The following is a 20959-nucleotide window of genomic DNA, read 5'->3' on the forward strand; positions in this document are numbered from 1 at the left end:
GGCGCCTTCTCCTCGAAGATCTGATTTCGCGAGAAACGTCTCATCCTCGACACCTTCGACACTGCAGAGGAGGCGGCCCGCGCGCACGACGCGGTGGCGTGGCGCCTCCTGAGGTCTCGTCGGGATATGAATTTTTTCAACGTGTCGAGCCAGCGGGCGCAGGATCTGGCGCCTCTCCAGCGGCTTTTCACCGACGAGGATCGTCGTGTCCACCGGAGGCGGCAGCGTCGCCTCACCATCGCAGAGAAGGACGTGGAAGCCTTGGTAGTGTGGCGCGGAGGCTTCCCACAGGACATCATCGACGAGCACCAGTTCTACAAGCAAAGGAGGTTGGAGAGGGACGCGAGGAGGAGGGAGCGAGCCGCCTATCGGGAGGACAAGCGTTCGCGGAAGCAGGCAGCTCAATTGAAACTGAAGCTACGAGAAACGTCGGGTTGGGACTTTGAAGACGAGCAGCATGCTGACGCCTACATTCAGACGTCGGAGGAGGACATTACCGAGTCGGAGTCAGAAAACGACGAGTAGTGGTCTTTTCTTTTATCTGTGTACGCTAGAACTATCTATGTATCCATTTTTATCTGAAAAAATGGCCGGCGGCGTCGATGACGTAGCAGGCGGGCGAGGGTGTGAATCCAATGTGCCACCGACCAGCGGGCCCGGTGAGGAAAGAGGGCGAGCGCGCGTGTCCGTCTTGTGTCCGCGCCGACACAAATCGGGCTCAAAAATGGGACCGGAATGGATCGGCAGGCGGACGAAAGCGGACGCGCGTCCATTTGGGTCGGCGCGTTGGGCCGGCTTTTTTGTCCGCGCCGACCCAAACGGATGTCCGCGGACGAAATGGGTTGCCCCATTGGAGTTGCTCTTAATAATATATTTTCCCAAATGATAAATGTCACATGTTTGGTATGGCAAGTGAGACAGTTAACTGAGAAAAGATTTCTAGTTAGGTTTCCACCCCACAATAAAGTGAAAAATTTGGTTGAGCTCCCCTCCATCAATCTCAAGAAAAAGAGGGTAACTGTCTTTTTTGATAAATGGGATGCTGAGGAGGTAGCATATGCTGAATTGCAAGAGGTTTAGGTGACCATGATTGGAATTCCTGTTAACAAGCTCACTTGGAAGGTGATATCTCAGATCACCTTCATCTTGGGCATCTTGGTGAATGTAGATTGGCATGAAATATTCAGAAGCTTCTACGAAAAAGTTAAGGTGCAAGTTGCTGTGAGAGACATTTCAAAGATCCCAACTGAAAGATTGGTAGAAATTGACAATGAAGTATTCCTCATATCCTTCCTTGTTGATACAGAACCAATCCTGGAAAACACTAACCCAAAAACAAATAGGGGTGAGAGGTCAGATGAGGATCTTTTGGAAGGTGATCCTGAGAAGGATATGCAAATGTAGGGTCCTAAAGATATGGAGACTGGTAAGAGTAAAAATCCAAAGTCTGGGGGACCAGTTCAAAACTCTCAGAAAGCACCTTCTAGGTCCAAAACACCAATGGAGCTAGTGAACTCACTGGAGAAAAAGGTGCGGAGTGCTATACTGGGACTGAAAGGAGATTCTAACATGAAAAAAGACTTGCATATGAGAAAACCTGAGGATAATATTGGCATTCAGCTACTGAAGCAATTTGATGAGGAGTCTGATGAAGATGGTGCAACCTTGGAGATACCAAAACCACAAAGTACTCACAAAAAGTGGGGCCCTGTGGTGGCACCCAGGTTGAGCACCGGGATAAAAAGAGATGGAAGAAATGTCATACAAAAAGCCGAAGACCTCAGGAGGCTCAAAGACCTAGAAGTTCCTAAAGGTAATAGGAATTATAACTCCTTTTCTGCTTTAAATGATGATGATTTACTTTTGAAAGCAAAAAAATCTGGTTTCAAATTAGGTGTTAATGATGTTAGTATTTTTCAAAATATTCAAGTTATTAGGCAAGTGGAGGAAAGCAGACTATCTGCATTTAAAGACACTCATCCAGAGTGTTTTCTCCCTGCTAACCTTGATTTGAGTCTTGATGATTTAAGTATTGATCTATCTGAGAAGACAGCCCCAGTGAGTGATCACAGTAGTGATCACCCTGAAGATATCCCTACATGGGCTGAAGTAGTCTCAGGTAGAAAAAGTAGTTGTAGGAAACTAGATTTTAATAATGGTAGTACGCCTATTTTGGAATGCTAGAGGGATGAATAAGCCTGAAAAACTCAAGGCGGTGGGTAAGCTCATTAGAGACACCCATGCTGACTTGGTTGGTTTTTCTGAAACTAAGAAAGAATCTTTTAGTAATTTGCAAATTGCCAGTGTTGACCCACAAGAGAGTTACTCTTGGCACTGGCTACCAGCTGTTGGCACAGCTGGGGGGCATCTTGGTGGGGGTTAATACAGAGAAATTTGATATTGTCTCTGTAGATATTCTAGATTTTTCTATTTCTTGTTTAATTAAGGATAAGAAGAACAACATTAACTGGAGATTTATTTCAGTCTATGGTTCAGCCTATGATAATCTCAAACTAGAGTTCATTAATGAGCTGCATAGTATTATGGATACTTGGATGGGGCCCACCATAATTGGGGGTGACTTCAACCTGGTTAGAAGTAGTGATGACAAGAACACTAGGGTAGTTAACCTACACTGGGTGACCCTGTTCATTAACTGGATTAACAAATATGGGCTGGTAGAGCTGAAAAATTCTAGTAGAAAGTATACCTAGGCCAACAACCAGGATAAGCTGGTTATGGATAATATTGATAAGGTTTTTATTTCCACTTGCTGGGAAGGTATTTTCCCAGTTGTCCAACTTAAGGCCCTCCCTAGGGTGGGTAGTGACCATACTCCCCTAGTGGTAGATACAGGGGCCATCCAGCCACCAAAGAACAAATAGTTTAGGTTTGAAAAGTGGTGGCTGGAAGTGGAGGGCCTTGAAGACATGGTGAAAAATGTTGGAATGCTCCATGCTCTATCAAAGACCCCCTAGATAGATGGCAATATAAAATTAGATTGCTTAGGAGAGTGTGCAAAGGCTGGAATGCCAACTATGAGGTTGCCTAGAACAAAAACAAGCAACAACTAGTTGCTGAGTATGACTTGCTAGATATTGAATCTGAGACTAAGATGCTTTCCCCACCCTCAAAGAACATGATGGATAAAATTGCCTCTGATCTTCAAAATATATGGAGGTTGGAGGAAATTAAATCGAGACAAAGATCTAGAGAAAGAGATATCCTGGAAGGGGTAGAAATACTGATTATTTTCATGCTTTAGCCAATCATAGGAGAAGAAAAAAGCAAATTAATATATTAAATGGCCCAGATGGGCCTGTGGAGAATACTAGTGATATTATTAAGATTGTTGTAGACTACTACAAGCAATTGTTTGGTAGGGAAGATACCTTAGATATTTCCTTGGATAAGGAATTTTGGGATCCTTCTGAAAAAGTTTCTGATGAGCATAACAAGCTCTTGGAAGTTGACATTACTAAGGAAGATGTTAGAAAAGCAGTCTTTGGGTCATATGCAGAAGGAGCCCCTAGCCATGATGGCTTTCCTTTCCTATTCTATCAACATTTTTGGTCTACTATTAAGGGAGACCTAATGCTGATGGTGGATGCTTGGAATAATGACTCATTAGATTTGTATAGGCTAAATTTTTCTCTTTTAACTCTAATTCCAAGAGAACCTGAGGCAAACATTATCCAAAAATTTAGGCCAATTGCTTCGTCCAATTGTAGCTTCAAAATTTTTGCTAAGTGCGTGGCTAATCAATTAGGGGGCATTGGTGATGAGATTATCTCACATAACCAAACTACTTTTATTAAGGGCAGATTTATTGTAGAGAGTGTGGTGACAGCTCATGAAATTATTCATGATGTTGTGACTCATAATAAAGAAGGATTTCTCTTTAAACTGGACTATGAGAAAGCTTATGATAGAATTAGCAAAGAGTTTCTATTAAAACTATGTATCAAAGGGGGTTTAGCCCCAAATGGATGAGAAAAATTAAATCCATTTTGTGTAAAGGTTCAATAGGAGTTAGGATTAATGATTGCAATAGTGAGTTTTTTGAAACCTTTAAAGGGGTTACATAAGGTGATCCTGCCTCCCCTTTGCTATTCAACCTGGTGGCTGATGTTTTTAGTAGAATGCTTAATAAAGCTTCCCAAAACAACATGTTGACAGGGTTACACTACTAGGGAAATGCTTATACATCGGAGCTTAGTAGGAGCGCTTCTTATAAGAAAGCGCTGCTGCTAAATAACGGTAGCGCTTGTCACCGAAGAGCGCTGCTAATATCCATCTAGCAGTAACGCTTTTGTTATAAAAATGCTACTACTATAGTTGCCAACGGTTGCATGGTAGTGTAGGTATACTAGTAGCGCTCTTAATTAAAAAGCGCTACTGCTATTGTATATAGCAATAGCGCTGTCCTCTGTCGAGCGCTACTGCTAAATGGCAGTAGCGGTTGTTTCTAAAGAGCACTACTACTACGTTCACCTTATCCACCCCGCGTGCGTCCCTCACTCTCCCTCACACACTCACTCGCCGCACGTCGCCCACCGTCACCCGCCGTCACAGCCGACTCTCCCAAGGTATCTGCCTCCCTCCCTCTTCCTCTCACCACCCTTCCCTCCCTCCCTCCCTCCCTCCTCCTCCTCTCGCCGCCCCCTCTCTCCCTCCTCCCACGGCCCTCCTCTCTCCTCCCTCTCCGACGACGGCCCCCTCCAATCCTCCTCCTCCCTCTCTGGCGCCCCCCTCCTCCTCCCTCCTCCCTCTCCTGCTCTCTCCTCCTCCTCCTCCCTCCTCCTTCCCCTCCTCCCCCCTCCTCCTCCTCCTTCCTCCTCCTCATGGCCTCCTCCGACCTCCTCCTCCTCCTTCCTCCTCCTCCTGGCCTCCTCCCACCTCCTCCTCCCCCTTTTTGTAAATAGGTTCTAGTTTTTGAATGTAGGTTTTTTTTTAGTAAATGTAGGTTTTTAGTATATTTTGCTTTTAGAAAATTTGAATAAGTAATTTGAAAAGAATAAGCAAATGTAGGTCTTCTGAATAGAATAGGAATTTTTTAGAAATTTTGAATAAGTAAATTTGAATATAATAAAATATGAAATTGAAAAAAATAAGTAAATGCAGGTCTTTTGACTAGAATAGGAAATTTTTAGAAAATTTGAATAAGTAAATTTGAATAGAATAGGAAATTATAAGTAAATTTGAATAGAATAATTTAATGTAGCTTATGGAGTTTCATTAAGTCCTAAGATGACAACAATAATGTTTTTGTTTATATTTTGTTTTTTGCATAAATCAAGGAGCCCCTGCATCATCCCTGTCGTCGTCCTCGTCACTGACCCCCTCCGCTGGGCTGGTACTAGGAGGTGCTACCTTCCGGGGGGCGCATATTGGTGAGGAGCCAGCCCGTCGTTGACCCGAACCTTCTTTGGTGGCGGTCGCGTGGGCTAGTGACGGTGCGGAGACTTGAGGACCCTGCGGAGGTGGTACATCACCGTGTCAGCGAGGAGAACGAGCACGTCCGTCACTACATGGTTGCGTTGGAGGGCTGGTTCTCCAATACCTGGGAGGTTCTTCAGGGATCTCACTGGAGCTATGGTCATGTGATGGTTCCTTCTCTTTGGGTGTCCACCGCCCGCGCCAATACCCGTCGTTCGCTATGGTTTTAGCTGTATTAGTGATGTTATATGCATGATACTATTCGAGATCTATTAGTGATAATATTCGACGATGTACGGACGAAAGAGATGCTTTAGTTTTGCTTATTGAATGAATGCTAATTTGAATACTAATTTATTTTACGATTTGGTTTTGCTTATTGAATTCTCAAATTGGAAAACTAATCCATCACATTTGAATGCTCATATGATGTAGATATAAACATGTATATGTTGTGTTTCTCAAATAGGATATGTGCTTGCCCAAGTGGCTGGCCATGTTTGCAGGTTACACCTCCTATAGTGGCCTATGTTTTGCCGGAGTGGTGATTAATTTCCGTTCCGGCAAATTTCAGACGCTCGATATGTCCTTTTTTAGCAAAGGTCATGCCGGATTTTTTCATGAATTCTGGCATGACTTGTCCTAGAATATGTAGGAAATATCGAATGGTCTGGATTTTCTAGAAAAATAATTAAATGACATTTCGGGTTGACTTTAAGTCTATCGAGTCTCCATCACCGAAGGTCGAAAAATCAGCGAGGGAGTGTATCCACCATACATGAGAGAGGACGAAGAAGCCCGACTGTTGTCGTGGGGGTCATTTCTCCTTCTTCTCCGGGTGCTAGACCTTTGTTATGTAGTAGGGGAAGGAGGAGTAACGACCATCACCGGCAGTCGCAAATGTCAGAGAGGAATCAGTGAGTGAGAGTCTCCACCACATATGAGAGGATGAAAAATCCCAACTGTTGTTGTGGGGGTCGCTTCTCCTTCGTTCACGTGTGCTAGACATTTTGGTGTAATGCACTCGGGAACGAAACGAGGAGTGACCATCACCAATGGTCGAATGTACACACCACGCGAGCGGAGAGTTTTCAAGAAAAAGACTTGACAGACCGATAGTCAACCCGTGATGAATAATAATGATCTAATTTAATTTTTGTAGTACATATATTGAATTGTACAAGTTTAATCTTCGAATTATGAACGTAGGAAATGTCGTCATCGGACGATGAAAGTCTCCGGGGGAGTGCAGGTGGTGCAACGACGACCGAGGTCTATGCGACAAGTCTCACCTGGACGAAGATCGGCGCTTCAGCATTAAGCTCCAGGAAACCCTCGATGTTGAAACGGTACGCAACGATGACAAGTGTTTTTTTCGTAATTAAGCATGACTTCAACTATTTCAACGTGTAATTTTCATCTTTTACAATTCGAGTAGCTTATCCCATGTCATGCAAGACTCTATGTCTTGGAGAGGATGGATTTTGAAGACCATGAAAATTTCGAAACAAAGAAAAATCACCTAAGGACCCATCATGATATGGATTTTGAAGTAAATTTGTATAATTCTGAGAGCGTAACCCATTTTGGTTGCAAAAATTGGGAAGCACTTTGCAAGATGTATGGTTTTTATGAGGGTATGCTTGTCACCATGGATCTTGGTGATCCTGACATCGACCAAGACAATATGGACATTTGGGTCCTTGTTGATACGCTTCCAATTCTACCGCTATGTGAGTTTCTCAAACATAGTTATTAACTAATTTATATTGTTCATTACAAAATAGTTGACAGCTTATTTCCATTGACGGCTTATTTTCATTTTTCAAACAATGTGCGGAAGATGGTAGACAGAACCTACTACACCGATGGCTCTGAGTAAACTTACCAGGAGAAAAATCATCTGATCGCATTTTGTACTGATCTTGAGAATTACAATATCTACTATCAAACTCCTCCACATTATGGTGAATATGTACCACTAGTGCACGTGTTGAACCATGGTAACATCCATGGAGATGCCATGGTAAGATTTTTTACTATTACGACATTTGTGCATCTTTTGCATAAATTCTTTTAAAACTTAAGTACATTGCTAACTATGAAGTTATTACTATGTTTTTCAATAGAAAATCCCGTCGGATTGTGTGCCTCATCTGATGTATCAGAATGGTCGCTGATGACCCACAAGTATAGGGGATCTATCGTAGTCCTTTCGATAAGTAAGAGTGTCGAACCCAACGAGGAGCAGAAGGAAATGATAAGCGGTTTCCAGCAAGGTATTCTCTGCAAGTAATGAAATAAGTGGTAACAGATAGTTTTGTGATAGGATAATTTGTAACGAGCAACAAGTAACAAAAGTAAATAAAGTGCAGCAAGGTTGCCCAATCCTTTTTGTAGCAAAGGACAAGCCTGGACAAACTATTGTATAGAGAAAAGCGCTCCCGAGGACACATGGGAATATCGTCAAGCTAGTTTTCATCACGTTCATATGATTCGCGTTCGGTACTTTGATAATTTGGTATGTGGGTGGACCGGTGCTTGGGTACTGTCCTTACGCAGACAAGCATCCCACTTATGATTAACCTCTATTGCAAGCATCCGCAACTACAACAAAAGTATTAAGGTAAACCTAACCATAGCATGAAACATATGGATCCAAATCAGCCCCTACGAAGCAACGCATAAACTAGGGTTTAAGCTTCTGTCACTCTAGCAACCCAGCATCTACTTATTACTTCCCAATGCCTTCCTTAGGCCCAAATAATGGTGAAGTGTTATGTAGTCGACGTTCGCATAACACCACTAGAGGAGAGACAACATACATCTCATCAAAATATCGAACAAATACCAAATTCACATGACTACTAATAGCAAGACTTCTCTCATGTCCTCAGGAACAAACGTAACTATTCACAAAGCATAATCATGTTCATAATCAAAGGGGTATTAATATGCATATAGGATGTGAACCTATGATCTTCCACCAAATAAACCAACTAGCATCAACTACAAGGAGTAATTAACACTACTAGCAACCTACTAGTACCAATCCCGGACTTGGAGACAAGAATTGGATACAAGAGATGAACTAGGGTTTTGAGAGGAGATGGTGCTGGTGAAGATGTTGATGGAGATTGCCCTCTCCCGATGAGAGGAGCGTTGGTGATGATGATGGCGATGATTTCCGGGAAGTTTCCCCGGCAGAACAGCTCTGCCGGAGCCCTAGATTGGATCCGCCAAGGTTCCGCCTCATGGCGGCGGAGTTTCGTCCGAGGAGATGGCTTATGATTTTTTTTCCTCATCGAAAGACTCCATATAGCAGAAGATGGCCATCGGAGGGCGACCAGGGGGCCCACGAGGTAGGGGGCGCGCCCAGGGGGTAGGGCGCGCCCCCCACCCTCGTGGGCAGGGTGTGGCCCCCTGGTGAACTTCTTGCGCTCAGTATTTTTTTTATATTCTGAAAACGTCTTCCGTGAAGTTTCAGGACTTTTGCAGCTGTGTAGAATAGGTCTCTAATATTTGCTCCTTTTCCAGCCCAGAATCCTAGCTCCCGGCATTCTCCCTCTTTATGTAAACCTTGTAAAATAAGAGAGAATAGGCATAAGTATTGTGACATAATGTGTAATAACAGCCCATAATGCAATAAATATCGATATAAAAGCATGATGCAAAATGGACGTATCAACTCCCCCAAGCTTAGACCTCGCTTGTCCTCAAGCGAAAGCCGAAATCGAAAAACATGTCCACATGTTTAGAGATAGAGGTGTCGATAAAAGTAAAATACGAACATGAGGGCATCATGATCATTCTTAGAACAACAACTTATATAATTCTTGTCATATGATTTCTTATGCTAGAGTAATAATTCAATCACAATTTCAAGTATGAATCGTAAACTTCATTGAAAACTAACAAACTATAATCTCACTCATTGGAGCAATTGCAATTTATCATAACATAGGAAAGAGTCAATATATAAGAGCTTTTCAGCAAGTCCACATACTCAACTATCATATAGTCTTTCACAATTGCTGACACTCACGCAATACTTATGGGTATGGAGTTTTAATCAGACACAGAGAAAGATAGGGGCTTATAGTTTTTCCTCCCAACATTTTACCTCAAGGGTAATGTCAACAATAATAGTTCATGAAAACTCACATCCAATTAGCCATATATACCAGGATCTTTCCAACATATTGTGCTTGCCAAAGGATAAAATGTAAAAAGGAAGGGTGAAGATCACCATGACTCTTATATAAGGTGGGAGATAAAAGTAAAAGATAAGCCCTTCGCAGAGGGAAGCAAAGGTTGTCATGCGCTTTTATGGTTGGATGCACAAAATCTTAATGCGAAAGAACGTCACTTTATATTGCCACTTGTGATATGGACCTTTATTATGCAGTCTGTCACTTTTATTTCTTCCATATCACACGGTCGTATAAAGCTTATTTTCTCCCACACTAATAAGTCATACATATTTAGAGAGCAATTTTTTTTGCTTGCACCGATGACAACTTACTTGGAGGATCTTACTCAATCCATAGGTAGGTATGGTGGACTCTCATGGCAAAACTGGTTTAAGGGTATTTGAAAGCACAAGTAGTATCTCTACTTGGTGCAAAGAATTTGGCTAGCATGAGGGAGAAAGGCAAGCTCAATCATGTTGGATGATCCTTGACAATATAATTTATCTTAGATGTAAGAAAACATAACCCATTACGTTGTCTTCCTTGTCCAACGTCAACTCTTTAGCATGTCATATTTTAATGAGTGCTCACAATCATAAAAGATGTCTAAGATAGTATATTTATATGTGAAGACCTCTCTTTCTTTATTACTTCCTATTAATTGCAACGAAGACCAAAACCATGTTTGTCAACTCTCAACAACTTTTATTCATCATACTTTTCTATGTGAGCTCATTACTCTCCATAAGATCCATATGATCTCTTTGTTCCCCTTTTATTCTTTCTCTTTTCTTTTATTCACTTAGGATCATGGCAAGATAATCAAGCCCTTGACTCAACACTAATCTTTATTATATATAGCTCACGGACTCGATTACATAGAGGGATCATAAAGCAAAACTCAAAACTAGATCATGCCATAAACTTTATTCTACTAGATCAAGATATTACCAAAAGGATCGAACTAAGAAAAAGGGTAAAGATAAAAGTGATGGTGATACGATACCGGGGCACTCCCCCAAGCTTGGCAGTTGCCAAGGGGAGTGCCCATACCAGATACTCAATTCTTCTTTGTTGGTGGAGAAGGTGATGGTTTTGTTGATGGCGTAGGCTTGTCGTCCTTCTTCCAAGGCATAGGCTCACCATCATAGAAGGATGATCGAGTCTCCTGAAACCTCAAATCTGCAGCCAAACTCATCCTCTTGAATCTATATTCATACTCATAGTTTTTATTTTGCAGGTGATAGATCTGGGCTTGGAGGTGCTCGATTTTCTCATGAAGCTTGAAGATGGCCTCCCTAATGTCCTTGACGTCCAGCTTGTGGTTGTTGGTGAATTCCGTGATCATAATGTGATTAGAATCGAGTCCACGCTCCACCATCTCCTGACACTTGAAAACTTCTTGCTCCAATGCCTCGAGCCATGCCTCCGTGCTTTCGGTCTTCCTTGGTCCCTCAACATCGCGGATGTGCAACAACCCCTCATGCATCTCAATGGTTTGAGGGTGTTACAGCACCTCCGTGAGGTAGGGGTTGATGACCTTCTCGAAGAACTGGTCCTTGGGGGCACTTGAAGACGACATGACGTCCTGGATCTGTCAGAAAAACAGCTCGAAACAAAGACAGGAGATTTTTGCGTGATACGGGAGTCAAAACCTACGGGAGATTATATAATGAATTTTTACCGACCAAATTACGTGTCGTGTAAGAAAACGGAATCCGGAAAGCGCACGAGGTGCCCACGAGGTAGGGGGCGCGCCCAGGAGAGTAGGGCACGCCCTCCACCCTCGTGGAGGCCTCGTGTCCTTCCCGGACTACTTCTTATTTTTCTAAATATTCCAAAACGGAGAAATATTGCCTTAAAAATTGTTTTGGAGTCGGTTTAGTTACCGTACCACATACCTATTCCTTTTTGGAGTCTGAAACGTTCCAAAAAGTGTCCCTTATGTATTCCTCCGAGGTTACAGTTTCAATAACATTGGTTTCAACATTTATGCGATTACCTGAGATATAATGTTTGATTCTTTGACTGTTCACCACCTTCGGATTTGTGCCTTCGAAGTTGTTGATTTTTATGGCACCGGAACGATAGACCTCCTCGATGACGTAAGGACCTTCCCATTTAGAGAGAAGTTTTCCTACAAAAAATCTTAAACGAGAGTTGTATAGCAATACATAATCACCTACATTAAACTCACGCTTTTGTATCCTTTTATCATGCCATCTTTTAACATTTTCTTTAAACAACTTGGCATTTTCGTAGGCTTGGGTTCTCCATTCATCGAGTGAGCTAATATCAAATAACCTCTTCTCACCGGCAAGTTTAAAATCATAATTGAGCTCTTTAATAGCCCAATATGCCTTGTGTTCTAGTTCGAGAGGTAAGTGACATGATTTTCCATAAACCATATTATACGGAGACATACCCATAGGATTTTTTATATGCAGTTCTATAGGCCCATAATGCATCATCAAGTTTCTTGGACCAATTCTTTCTAGACCTATTGACAGTCTTTTGCAAAATTAATTTGAGCTCTCTATTACTCAATTCTACTTGACCACTAGACAAAGGGTGATAAGGAGATGCAATTCTATGATTGACATCATACTTAGCAAGCATTTTACGGAAAGCACCATGAATAAAATGTGAACCACCATCAGTCATTAAATATCTAGGGACTCCAAATCTTGGAAAAATAACTTCTTTAAGCATTTTAATAGAAGTGTTATGATCAGCACTACTAGTTGGAATAGCTTCTACCCACTTAGTAACATAATCAACAGCAACTAAAATATGTGTATAACCATTAGAGGCGGGAAAAGGTACCATATAGTCAAAGCCCCAAACATCAAATGGTTCAATAACGAGTGAATAGTTCATAGGCATTTCTTGACGTCTACTAATATTACCAATTCTTTGACATTCATCACAAGATAAGACAAACTTACGGGCATCTTTGAAGAGAGTAGGCCAATAAAAACCATATTGCAATACCTTATGTGTCGTTCTATCTCCAGCATGGTGTCCTCCATAAGCTTCGGAGTGACACTTGCGTAGGATCTGTTCCTGTTCATGCTCAGGTACACAACGTCTAATAACACCATCTACTCCTTATTTATAAAGATGTGGGTCATCCCAAAAGTAATGTCTCAAATCATAGAAGAACTTTTTCTTTTGCTGGTATGTGAAACTAGGTGGTATGAATTTGGAAACAATGTAATTAGCATAATCAGCATACCATGGAGCAGTATGAGAAGCATTTATGACATTTAATTGCTCATTAGGAAAGCTATCATCAATAGGTAGTGGGTCATCAAGCACATTTTCTAAACTAGACAAGTTGTCTGCAACAGGGTTCTCAGCTCCCTTTCTATCAACAATATGCAAATCAAATTCTTGTAGCAAGAGAACCCATCTAATAAGTCTAGGTTTAGCATCTTTCTTTTCCATAAGATATTTAATAGCAGCATGATCAGTGTGAATAGTTACTTTAGAATTAACAATATAAGGTCTGAACTTATCACAAGCAAATACAACTGCTAAGAATTCTTTTTCAGTAGTAGCATAGTTTCTTTGAGCATTGTCTAGGGTTTTACTAGCATATTGAATAACGTTTAATTTCTTATCAACTCTTTGCCCTAGAACAACACCTATAGTATAATCACTAGCATCACACATAATTTCAAAGGGTAAATTCCAATCAGGTGGCTGAACAATAGGTGCAGAGATCAATGCTTTCTTAAGTATTTCAAATGCTTCTACACAATCATCATCAAAGACAAATGGTATATCTTTTTGTAATAAATTAGTCAGAGGCCGAGAAATTTTTGAGAAGTCCTTAATGAACCTCCTATAAAATCCGGCGTGACCAAGGAAACTTCTTATACCTTTGATGTCCTTGGGGCATGGAATCTTTTCAATAGCATCAACCTTGGCTTTATCAACTTCAATACCTCTTTCAGAAACTTTGTGCCCCAAGACAATACCTTCATTAACCATAAAGTGGCACTTTTCCCAATTCAAGACAAGATTAGTTTCTTCACATCTCTGCAAAACTAGATCAAGGTTGCTCAAGCAATCATCAAAAGAAGATCCATAGACGGAGAAATCGTCCATGAAAACCTCACAAATCTTTTCACAAAAGTCAGAGAATATAGCCATCATGCATCTTTGAAAGGTAGCAGGTGCATTACATAAACCAAAAGGCATATGTCTATAAGCAAAAGTACCAAAAGGGCAAGTAAAAGTAGTCTTTGATTGATCCTTGGCTGACATAGGTATTTGAGAGAAACCAGAATAACCATCTAGAAAGCAAAAATGTGTATGTTTGGATAATATTTCTAGCATTTGATCGATAAAAGGTAAGGGGTAATGATCCTTTTTAGTGGCCTTATTTAATTTGCAGAAATCAATTACCATCCTATAACCTGTATAATTCTTTGAGGAATCAATTCATCTTTATCATTAGGAACGACAGTAATACCTCCCTTCTTAGGGACACAATGGACATGACTTACCCATGGACTATCAGCAACGGGATAGATTATACCTGCCTCAAGGCGCTTTAGTATTTCCTTTCTTACCACTTCTTTCATTTTAGGATTCAGCCGTCGTTGATGATCACGAACTGGTTTAGCATCTTCTTCCAAATTTATTTTATGTTGACATAGAGTGGGATTAATGCCCTTAAGATCATCAAGAGTATACCCAATAGCAGCACGGTGCTTCTTCAGAGTTTTCAATAATCTCTCTTCCTCATGCTCTGAAAGGTTAGTGATACGTCTCCAACGTATCTATAATTTTTTATTGCTCCATGCTATATTATCTACTGTTTTGGACATTATTGGGCTTTATTATCCACTTTTATATTATTTTTGGGACTAACCTATTAACCGGAGGCCCAGCCCAGAATTGTTGTTTTTGCCTATTTTAAGGTTTCGAAGAAAAGGAATATCAAACGGAGTACAAACGGAATGAAACCTTCGGAAACGTGATTTTCTCATCAGATAAGATCCAGAGACTTGGACCCTCCATCAAGAAAGCCACGAGGCGGTCACAAGGGTGGAGGGCACCCCCCCCTAGGGCGCACCCCCACCCTCATGGGCCCCTCGAAGTTCCACCTACGTAGTACTTCCTCCTATATATATCCACGTACCCCCAAACGATCAGGGACGCAGCCAAAAACCTAATTCCATCGCCGCAACTTTCTGTATCCACGAGATCCCATCTTGGAGCCTGTTCTGGAGCTCTGCCGGAGGGGGCATCAATCACGGAGGGCTTCTACATCATCATCCAAGCCCCTTCGATGAAGTGTGAGTAGTTTATTCAGACCTACGGGTCCATAGCTAGTAGCTAGATGGCTTCTTCTCTCTTTTTGGATCTCAATACAATGTTCTCCCCCTCTCTCATGGAGATCTATTCGATGTAATCTTCTTTTTGCAGTGTGTTTGTTGAGACCGATGAATTGTGGGTTTATGATCAAGTCTATCTATGAATAATATTTGAATCTTCTCTGAATTATTTTATGTATGATTTGTTATCTTTGCAAGTCTCTTGGAATTATCAGTTTGGTTTGGCCTACTAGATTGGTTGTTCTTGCCATGGGAGAAGTGCTTAGCTTTGGGTTTGATCTTGCAGTGTCCTTTCCCAGTGACAGAAGGGGCAGCAAGGCACGTATTGTATCGTTGCCATCGAGGATAACAAGATGGGGTTTTTATCATATTGCATGAAACTATCCCTCTACATCATGTCATCTTGCTTAAGGCGTTACTCTGTTTTTAACTTAATACTCTAGATGCATGCTGGATAGCGGTCGATGAGTGGAGTAATAGTAGTAGATGCAGAATCGTTTCGATCCACTTGTCACGGTCGTGATGCCTATATACATGATCATGCCTAGATATTCTCATAACTATGCTCAATTCTTTCAATTGCTCAACAGTAATTTGTTCACCCACCGTAGAATACTTATGCTCTTGAGAGAAGCCACTAGTGAAACCTATGGCCCCCGGGTCTCTTTCTCATCATATTACTTTGCTTTTACTTTTTACTTTGCATCTCTATACCCAAAATTCCAAAAATATTATTTATCATCTCTATCAGATCTCACTTTCGTAAGTGACCGTGAAGGGATTCACAACCCCTAAGAGCGTTGGTTGCGTTGAGCTATTGTTTTTGTGTAGGTACGAGGGACTCGTGCGTAGCCTCCTACTGGATTGATACCTTGGTTCTCAAAAACTGAGGGAAATACTTACGCTACTTTTCTGCATCATCCTCTCCTCTTCGGGGACATCCAATGCAGTGCTCAAGAGGTAGCAAGAATAATTTCTGGCGCCGTTGTCGGGGAGGTTCGCGCAAGTCAAGATTTGACTCCCGACAACGAGCCATTTCTGGCGCCGTTGCTGGGGAGTCTGCGCAAAAGTCAACATACCAAGTACCCATCACAATCCCTATCTCCCGCATTACATTATTTCCCATTTGCCTCTCGTTTTCCTCTCCCCCCAATTCACCCTTGCCGTTTTATTCGCCCTCTCTCTCTCTATCCTCCCTCTCTATTTGCCTCTTTTGCTTGTGTGTTAGTTTGCTTGTTTGTTGCGATGGCTCAAGATAATACTAAATTGTGTGACTTCACCAATACCAACAACAATGATTTCCTTAGCACTCCGATTGCTCCTCTTACCGATGCTGAATCTTGTGAAATTAATACTGCTTTGCTGAATCTTGTCATGAAAGATCCGTTCTCCGGCCTTCCTAGTGAAGATGCCGCTAACCATCTTAATAGCTTCGTTGATTTGTGTGACATGCAAAAGAAGAAAGATGTCGATAATGATATTGTTAAATTGAAGCTATTTCCTTTTTCGCTTAGAGATCGTGCTAAAGCTTGGTTTTCGTCTTTGCCTAAAAATAGTATTGATTCATGGAACAAGTGCAAAGATGCTTTTATCTCTAAGTATTTTCCTCCTGCTAAGATCATCTCTCTTAGAAACGATATTATGAATTTTAAGCAACTTTATCATGAACATGGGAGAGAATGAAATTAATGATACGTAATTGCCCTACTCATGGTTTAAATTTGTGGATGATTGTTCAGAATTGTTATGTCGGATTGAATTTTTCTTCTAGAAATCTTTTAGATTCGGCGCGGGAGGCACTTTTATGGAAATCACTTTAGGAGAAGCTACTAAACTCCTAGATAATATTATGGTTAATTATTCTCAATGGCATACTGAAAGATCTACTAAAAAGGTGCATGCGATAGAAGAAATTAATGTTTTGTGTGGAAAGATGGATGAACTTATGAAATTATTTGCTAATAAGAGTGTTTCTTCTGATCCTAATGATATGCCCTTGTCTACTTTGATTGAGAATAATAATGAATCTATGGATGTGAATTTTGTTGGTAGGAACAATTTTGGTAACAACGCGTATAGAGGAAATTTCAATCCTAGGCCTTATCCTAGTAATCCCTCTAATAATTATGGTAATTCCTACAACCATTCTTATGGAAATTATAATAAGATTCCCTCTGATTTTGAATCTAATATTAAAGAATTTATGTCTTCGCAAAAGAATTTTAATGCTATGATTGAAGAAAAGTTTCTTAAGATTGATGATTTAGCTAGGAACGTTGATAGAATTGCTCTTGATGTTGATTCTTTGAAACTTAGATCTATTCCACCTAAGCATGATATCAATGAGTCTCTCAAATCCATGAGAATTTCCATTGACGAGTGCAAAGAAAGAACCGCTAGGATGCGTGCTAACAAAGATGCCTTTATAAAAGCGTGTTCTTCTAGTTCCTATGAAAATAATGATGAAGATCTAAAAGTTATTGATGTGTCCCCTATTAAATATTTGTTTTGCAATATGAATCTTAATAATGATGGGACTGAATATGATCCACCTTTACCTAGAAGGCGTTCTAAGAATTCGGAATTTGTTGATCTTGATGCTAAATTTGATAAAAGTGGGATTGAAGAAATTAAAACCCTAGATGTTGTAAACCCACTAGTATGGATTTCAAGGAATTTAATTATAAAAATTGCTCTTTGATTGATTGTATTTCCTTGTTGTAATCCGTGCTAAATTCTCCTCATGCTTATAGTCAAAATAAAGCGTTTACTAAACATATCGTTGATGCCTTGATGCAATCTTATGAAGAAAAACTTGAATTGGAAGTTTCTATCCCTAGAAAACCTTATGATGAGTGGGAAACAACTATTAAAATTAAAATTAAAAATTATGAGTTTTATGCTTTGTGTGATTTGGGTGCTAGTGTCTCTACTATTCCCAAAACTTTGTGTGATTTGCTAGATTTCCGTGATTTTGATGATTGCTCTCTAAACTTGCATCTTGTGGATTCCACTATTAAGAAACCTATGGGAAGAATTAATGATGTTCGTATTGTTGCAAATAGGAATTATGTGCCCGTAGATTTTATCGTTCTTGATATAGATTGCAATCCTTCTTGCCCTATTATTCTCGATAGACCTTTCCTTAGAACGGTTGGTGCAATTATTGATATGAAGGAAGGGAATATTAGATTCCAATTTCCATTAAAAAGTGGCATAGAACACTTCCCTAGAAAGAAAATAAAATTACCATATGAATCTATCATGAGAGCCACTTATGGATTGCCTACCAAAGATGGCAATACCTACTCTATTCTTGCTTGTTATGCCTAGCTAGGGGCGTTAAACGATAGCACTTGTTGGGAGGCAACCCAATTTTATTTTTATTCCTTGCTTTTTGCTCCTGTTTAGTAATAAATAATTTATCTAGCCTCTGTTTTAGTTGTGTTTTTTGTGTTAATTAGTGTTTGTGCCAAGTAGAACCATTGGGAAGACTTGGGGAAAGTCTTGTTGAACTTGCTGTAAAAATAGAAACTTTAGCGCTCACGAGAACTGCTGTCATTTTTATTTCGAGAGTGATATTTAGTTAATTATTTTTGAAGATGATTAATAGATAAATTCCTCACGTCCATAAATTTATTTTAGAATTTTTGGGGTTGCAGATCTTGCGCTAGCTACAGATTACTACAGATTGTTCTGTTTTTGACATATTCTGTTTTTCGTGTGTTGCTTGCTTATTTTGATGAATCTATGGCTATTAAAATAGTTTATAATCCATAGGGAAGTTGGAATACAGTAGGTATAACACCCATATAAATAAATAATGAGTTCATTACAGTACCTTGAAGTGGTCTTTTGTTTTCTTTCGCTAACGGAGCTCACGAGATCTTCTGCTTTAAGTTTTGTGTTGTGAAGTTTTCAAGTTTTGGGTAAAGATTTGATGGATTATGGAACAAGGAGTGGCAAGAGCCTAAGCTTGGGGATGCCCATTGCACCCCCAAGATAATCTAAGGACACCTAAAATCCAAAGCTTGGGGATGCCCCGGAAGGCATCCCCTCTTTCGTCTACTTCTATCGGTAACTTTACTTGGAGCTATATTTTTATTCACCACATGATATGTGTTTTGCTTGGAGCGTCTTTTATGATTTGAGTCTTTGCTTATTATTTTACCTCAATAATCCTTGCTGTACACACCTTTTGATAGAGCCATACATAATTTGGAATTTGATAGAATACTCTATGTGCTTCACTTATATCTTTTGAGTTATATAATTTTGCTCTAGTGCTTCACTTATATCTTTTAGAGCATGGTGGTGGATTTGTTTTATAGAAACTATTGATCTCTCATGCTTCACTTAGATTATTTTGAGAGTCTTAATAGCATGGTAATTTTCTTAATAATAATATGCTTGGTATTCAAGATTTGTAAAACTTTCTTTTGAGTGCGTTGAATACTAAGAAAAAAATTGATGCTTGATAATTGTTTTGAGATATGAGGATGGTGATATTAGAGTCATGCTAGTTGAGTAGTTGTGAATTTGAGAAATGCTTGTGTTAAAGTTTGTGATTCCCGTAGCATGCATGTATGGTGAACCGTTATGTGATGAAGTCGGAGCATGATTTATTTATTGATTGTCTTCCTTATGAGTGGCGGTCGGGGACGAGCGATGGTCTTTTCCTACCAATCTATCCCCCTAGGAGCATGCGCGTAATACTTTGCTTTCATAACTTCTAGATTTTTGCAATAAGTATATGAGTTCTTTATGACTAATGTTGAGTCCATGGATTATACGCACTCTCACCCTTCCACCTTTGCTAGCCTCTCTAATACCGCGCACTTTTCGTCGGTATCATACACCCACCAAATACCTTCCTCAAAACAGCCACCATACCTACCTATCATGGCATTTCCATAGCCATTCCGAGATATATTGTCATGCAACTTTCCACCGTTCCGTTCATTATGACACACTCCATCATTGTCATATTGCTAGCATGATCATGTAGTTGACATCGTATTTGTGGCAAAGCCACCGTTCATAATTCTTTCATACATGTCACTCTTGATTCATTGCATATCCCGGTACACTGCCGGAGGCATTCATATAGAGTCATATTTTGTTCTAAGTATTGAGTTGTAATTGTTGAGTTGTAAGAAAAACAAAAAGTGTGATGATTATCATTTTTAGAGCATTGTCCCAAGTGAGGAAAGGATGATGGAGACTATGATTCCCCCACAAGTCGGGATGAGACTCCGGACGAAAAAAAAGAGGCCATAAAAAAAGAGAAGGCCCAAACAAAAAAATGAGAGAAAAAGAGAGAAGGGACAATGTTACTATCCTTTTACCACACTTGTGCTTCAAAGTAGCACCATGATCTTCATGATAGAGAGTCTCTCATTCTGTCACTTTCATATACTAGTGGGAATCTTTCATTATAGAATCTGGCTTGTATATTCCAATGATGGGCTTCCTCAAAACGCCCTAGGTCTTCGTGAGCAAGCGAGTTGGATGCACACCCACTTAGTTTCTTTTGTTGAGCTTTCATATACTCACAACTCTAGTGCATCTGTTGCATGGCAATCCCTACTCACTCACATTGATATCTATTGATGGGCATCTCCATAGCCCGTTGATATGCCTAGTTGATGTGAGACTATCTTCTCCCTTTTTGTCTTCTCCACAACCACCATTCTATTCCACATATAGTGCTATATCCATGGCTCACGCTCATGTATTGCGTGAAGATCGAAAAAGTTTTGAAAATTTCAAAAGTATGAAACAATTGCTTGGCTTGTCATCGGGGTTGTGCATGATTTAAATACTTTGTGTGGTGAAGATAGAGCATAGCCAGACTATATGATTTTGTAGGGATAGCTTTCTTTGCCATGTTATTTTGAGAAGACATAATTGCTTTGTTAGTATGCTTGAAGTATTATTATTTTTATGTCAACATGAACTTTTGTCTTGAATCTT

At 40.3% G+C, this 20959-nt stretch overlaps 1 pseudogene; it reads left to right on the forward strand.

The window, feature by feature from the left end:
• Positions 1 to 837: 837 nt before the first annotated feature.
• LOC147983867 (uncharacterized) overlaps positions 838 to 20959 on the forward strand; it is a 28590-nt pseudogene continuing 8468 nt past the window's right edge.

The sequence above is a fragment of the Triticum urartu genome, chromosome 2A (genome assembly GCF_056163025.1).
Source record: "Triticum urartu cultivar PI428250 chromosome 2A, HENAU_Tu73, whole genome shotgun sequence".
NCBI classification, from domain to species: Eukaryota; Viridiplantae; Streptophyta; class Magnoliopsida; order Poales; family Poaceae; genus Triticum; species Triticum urartu.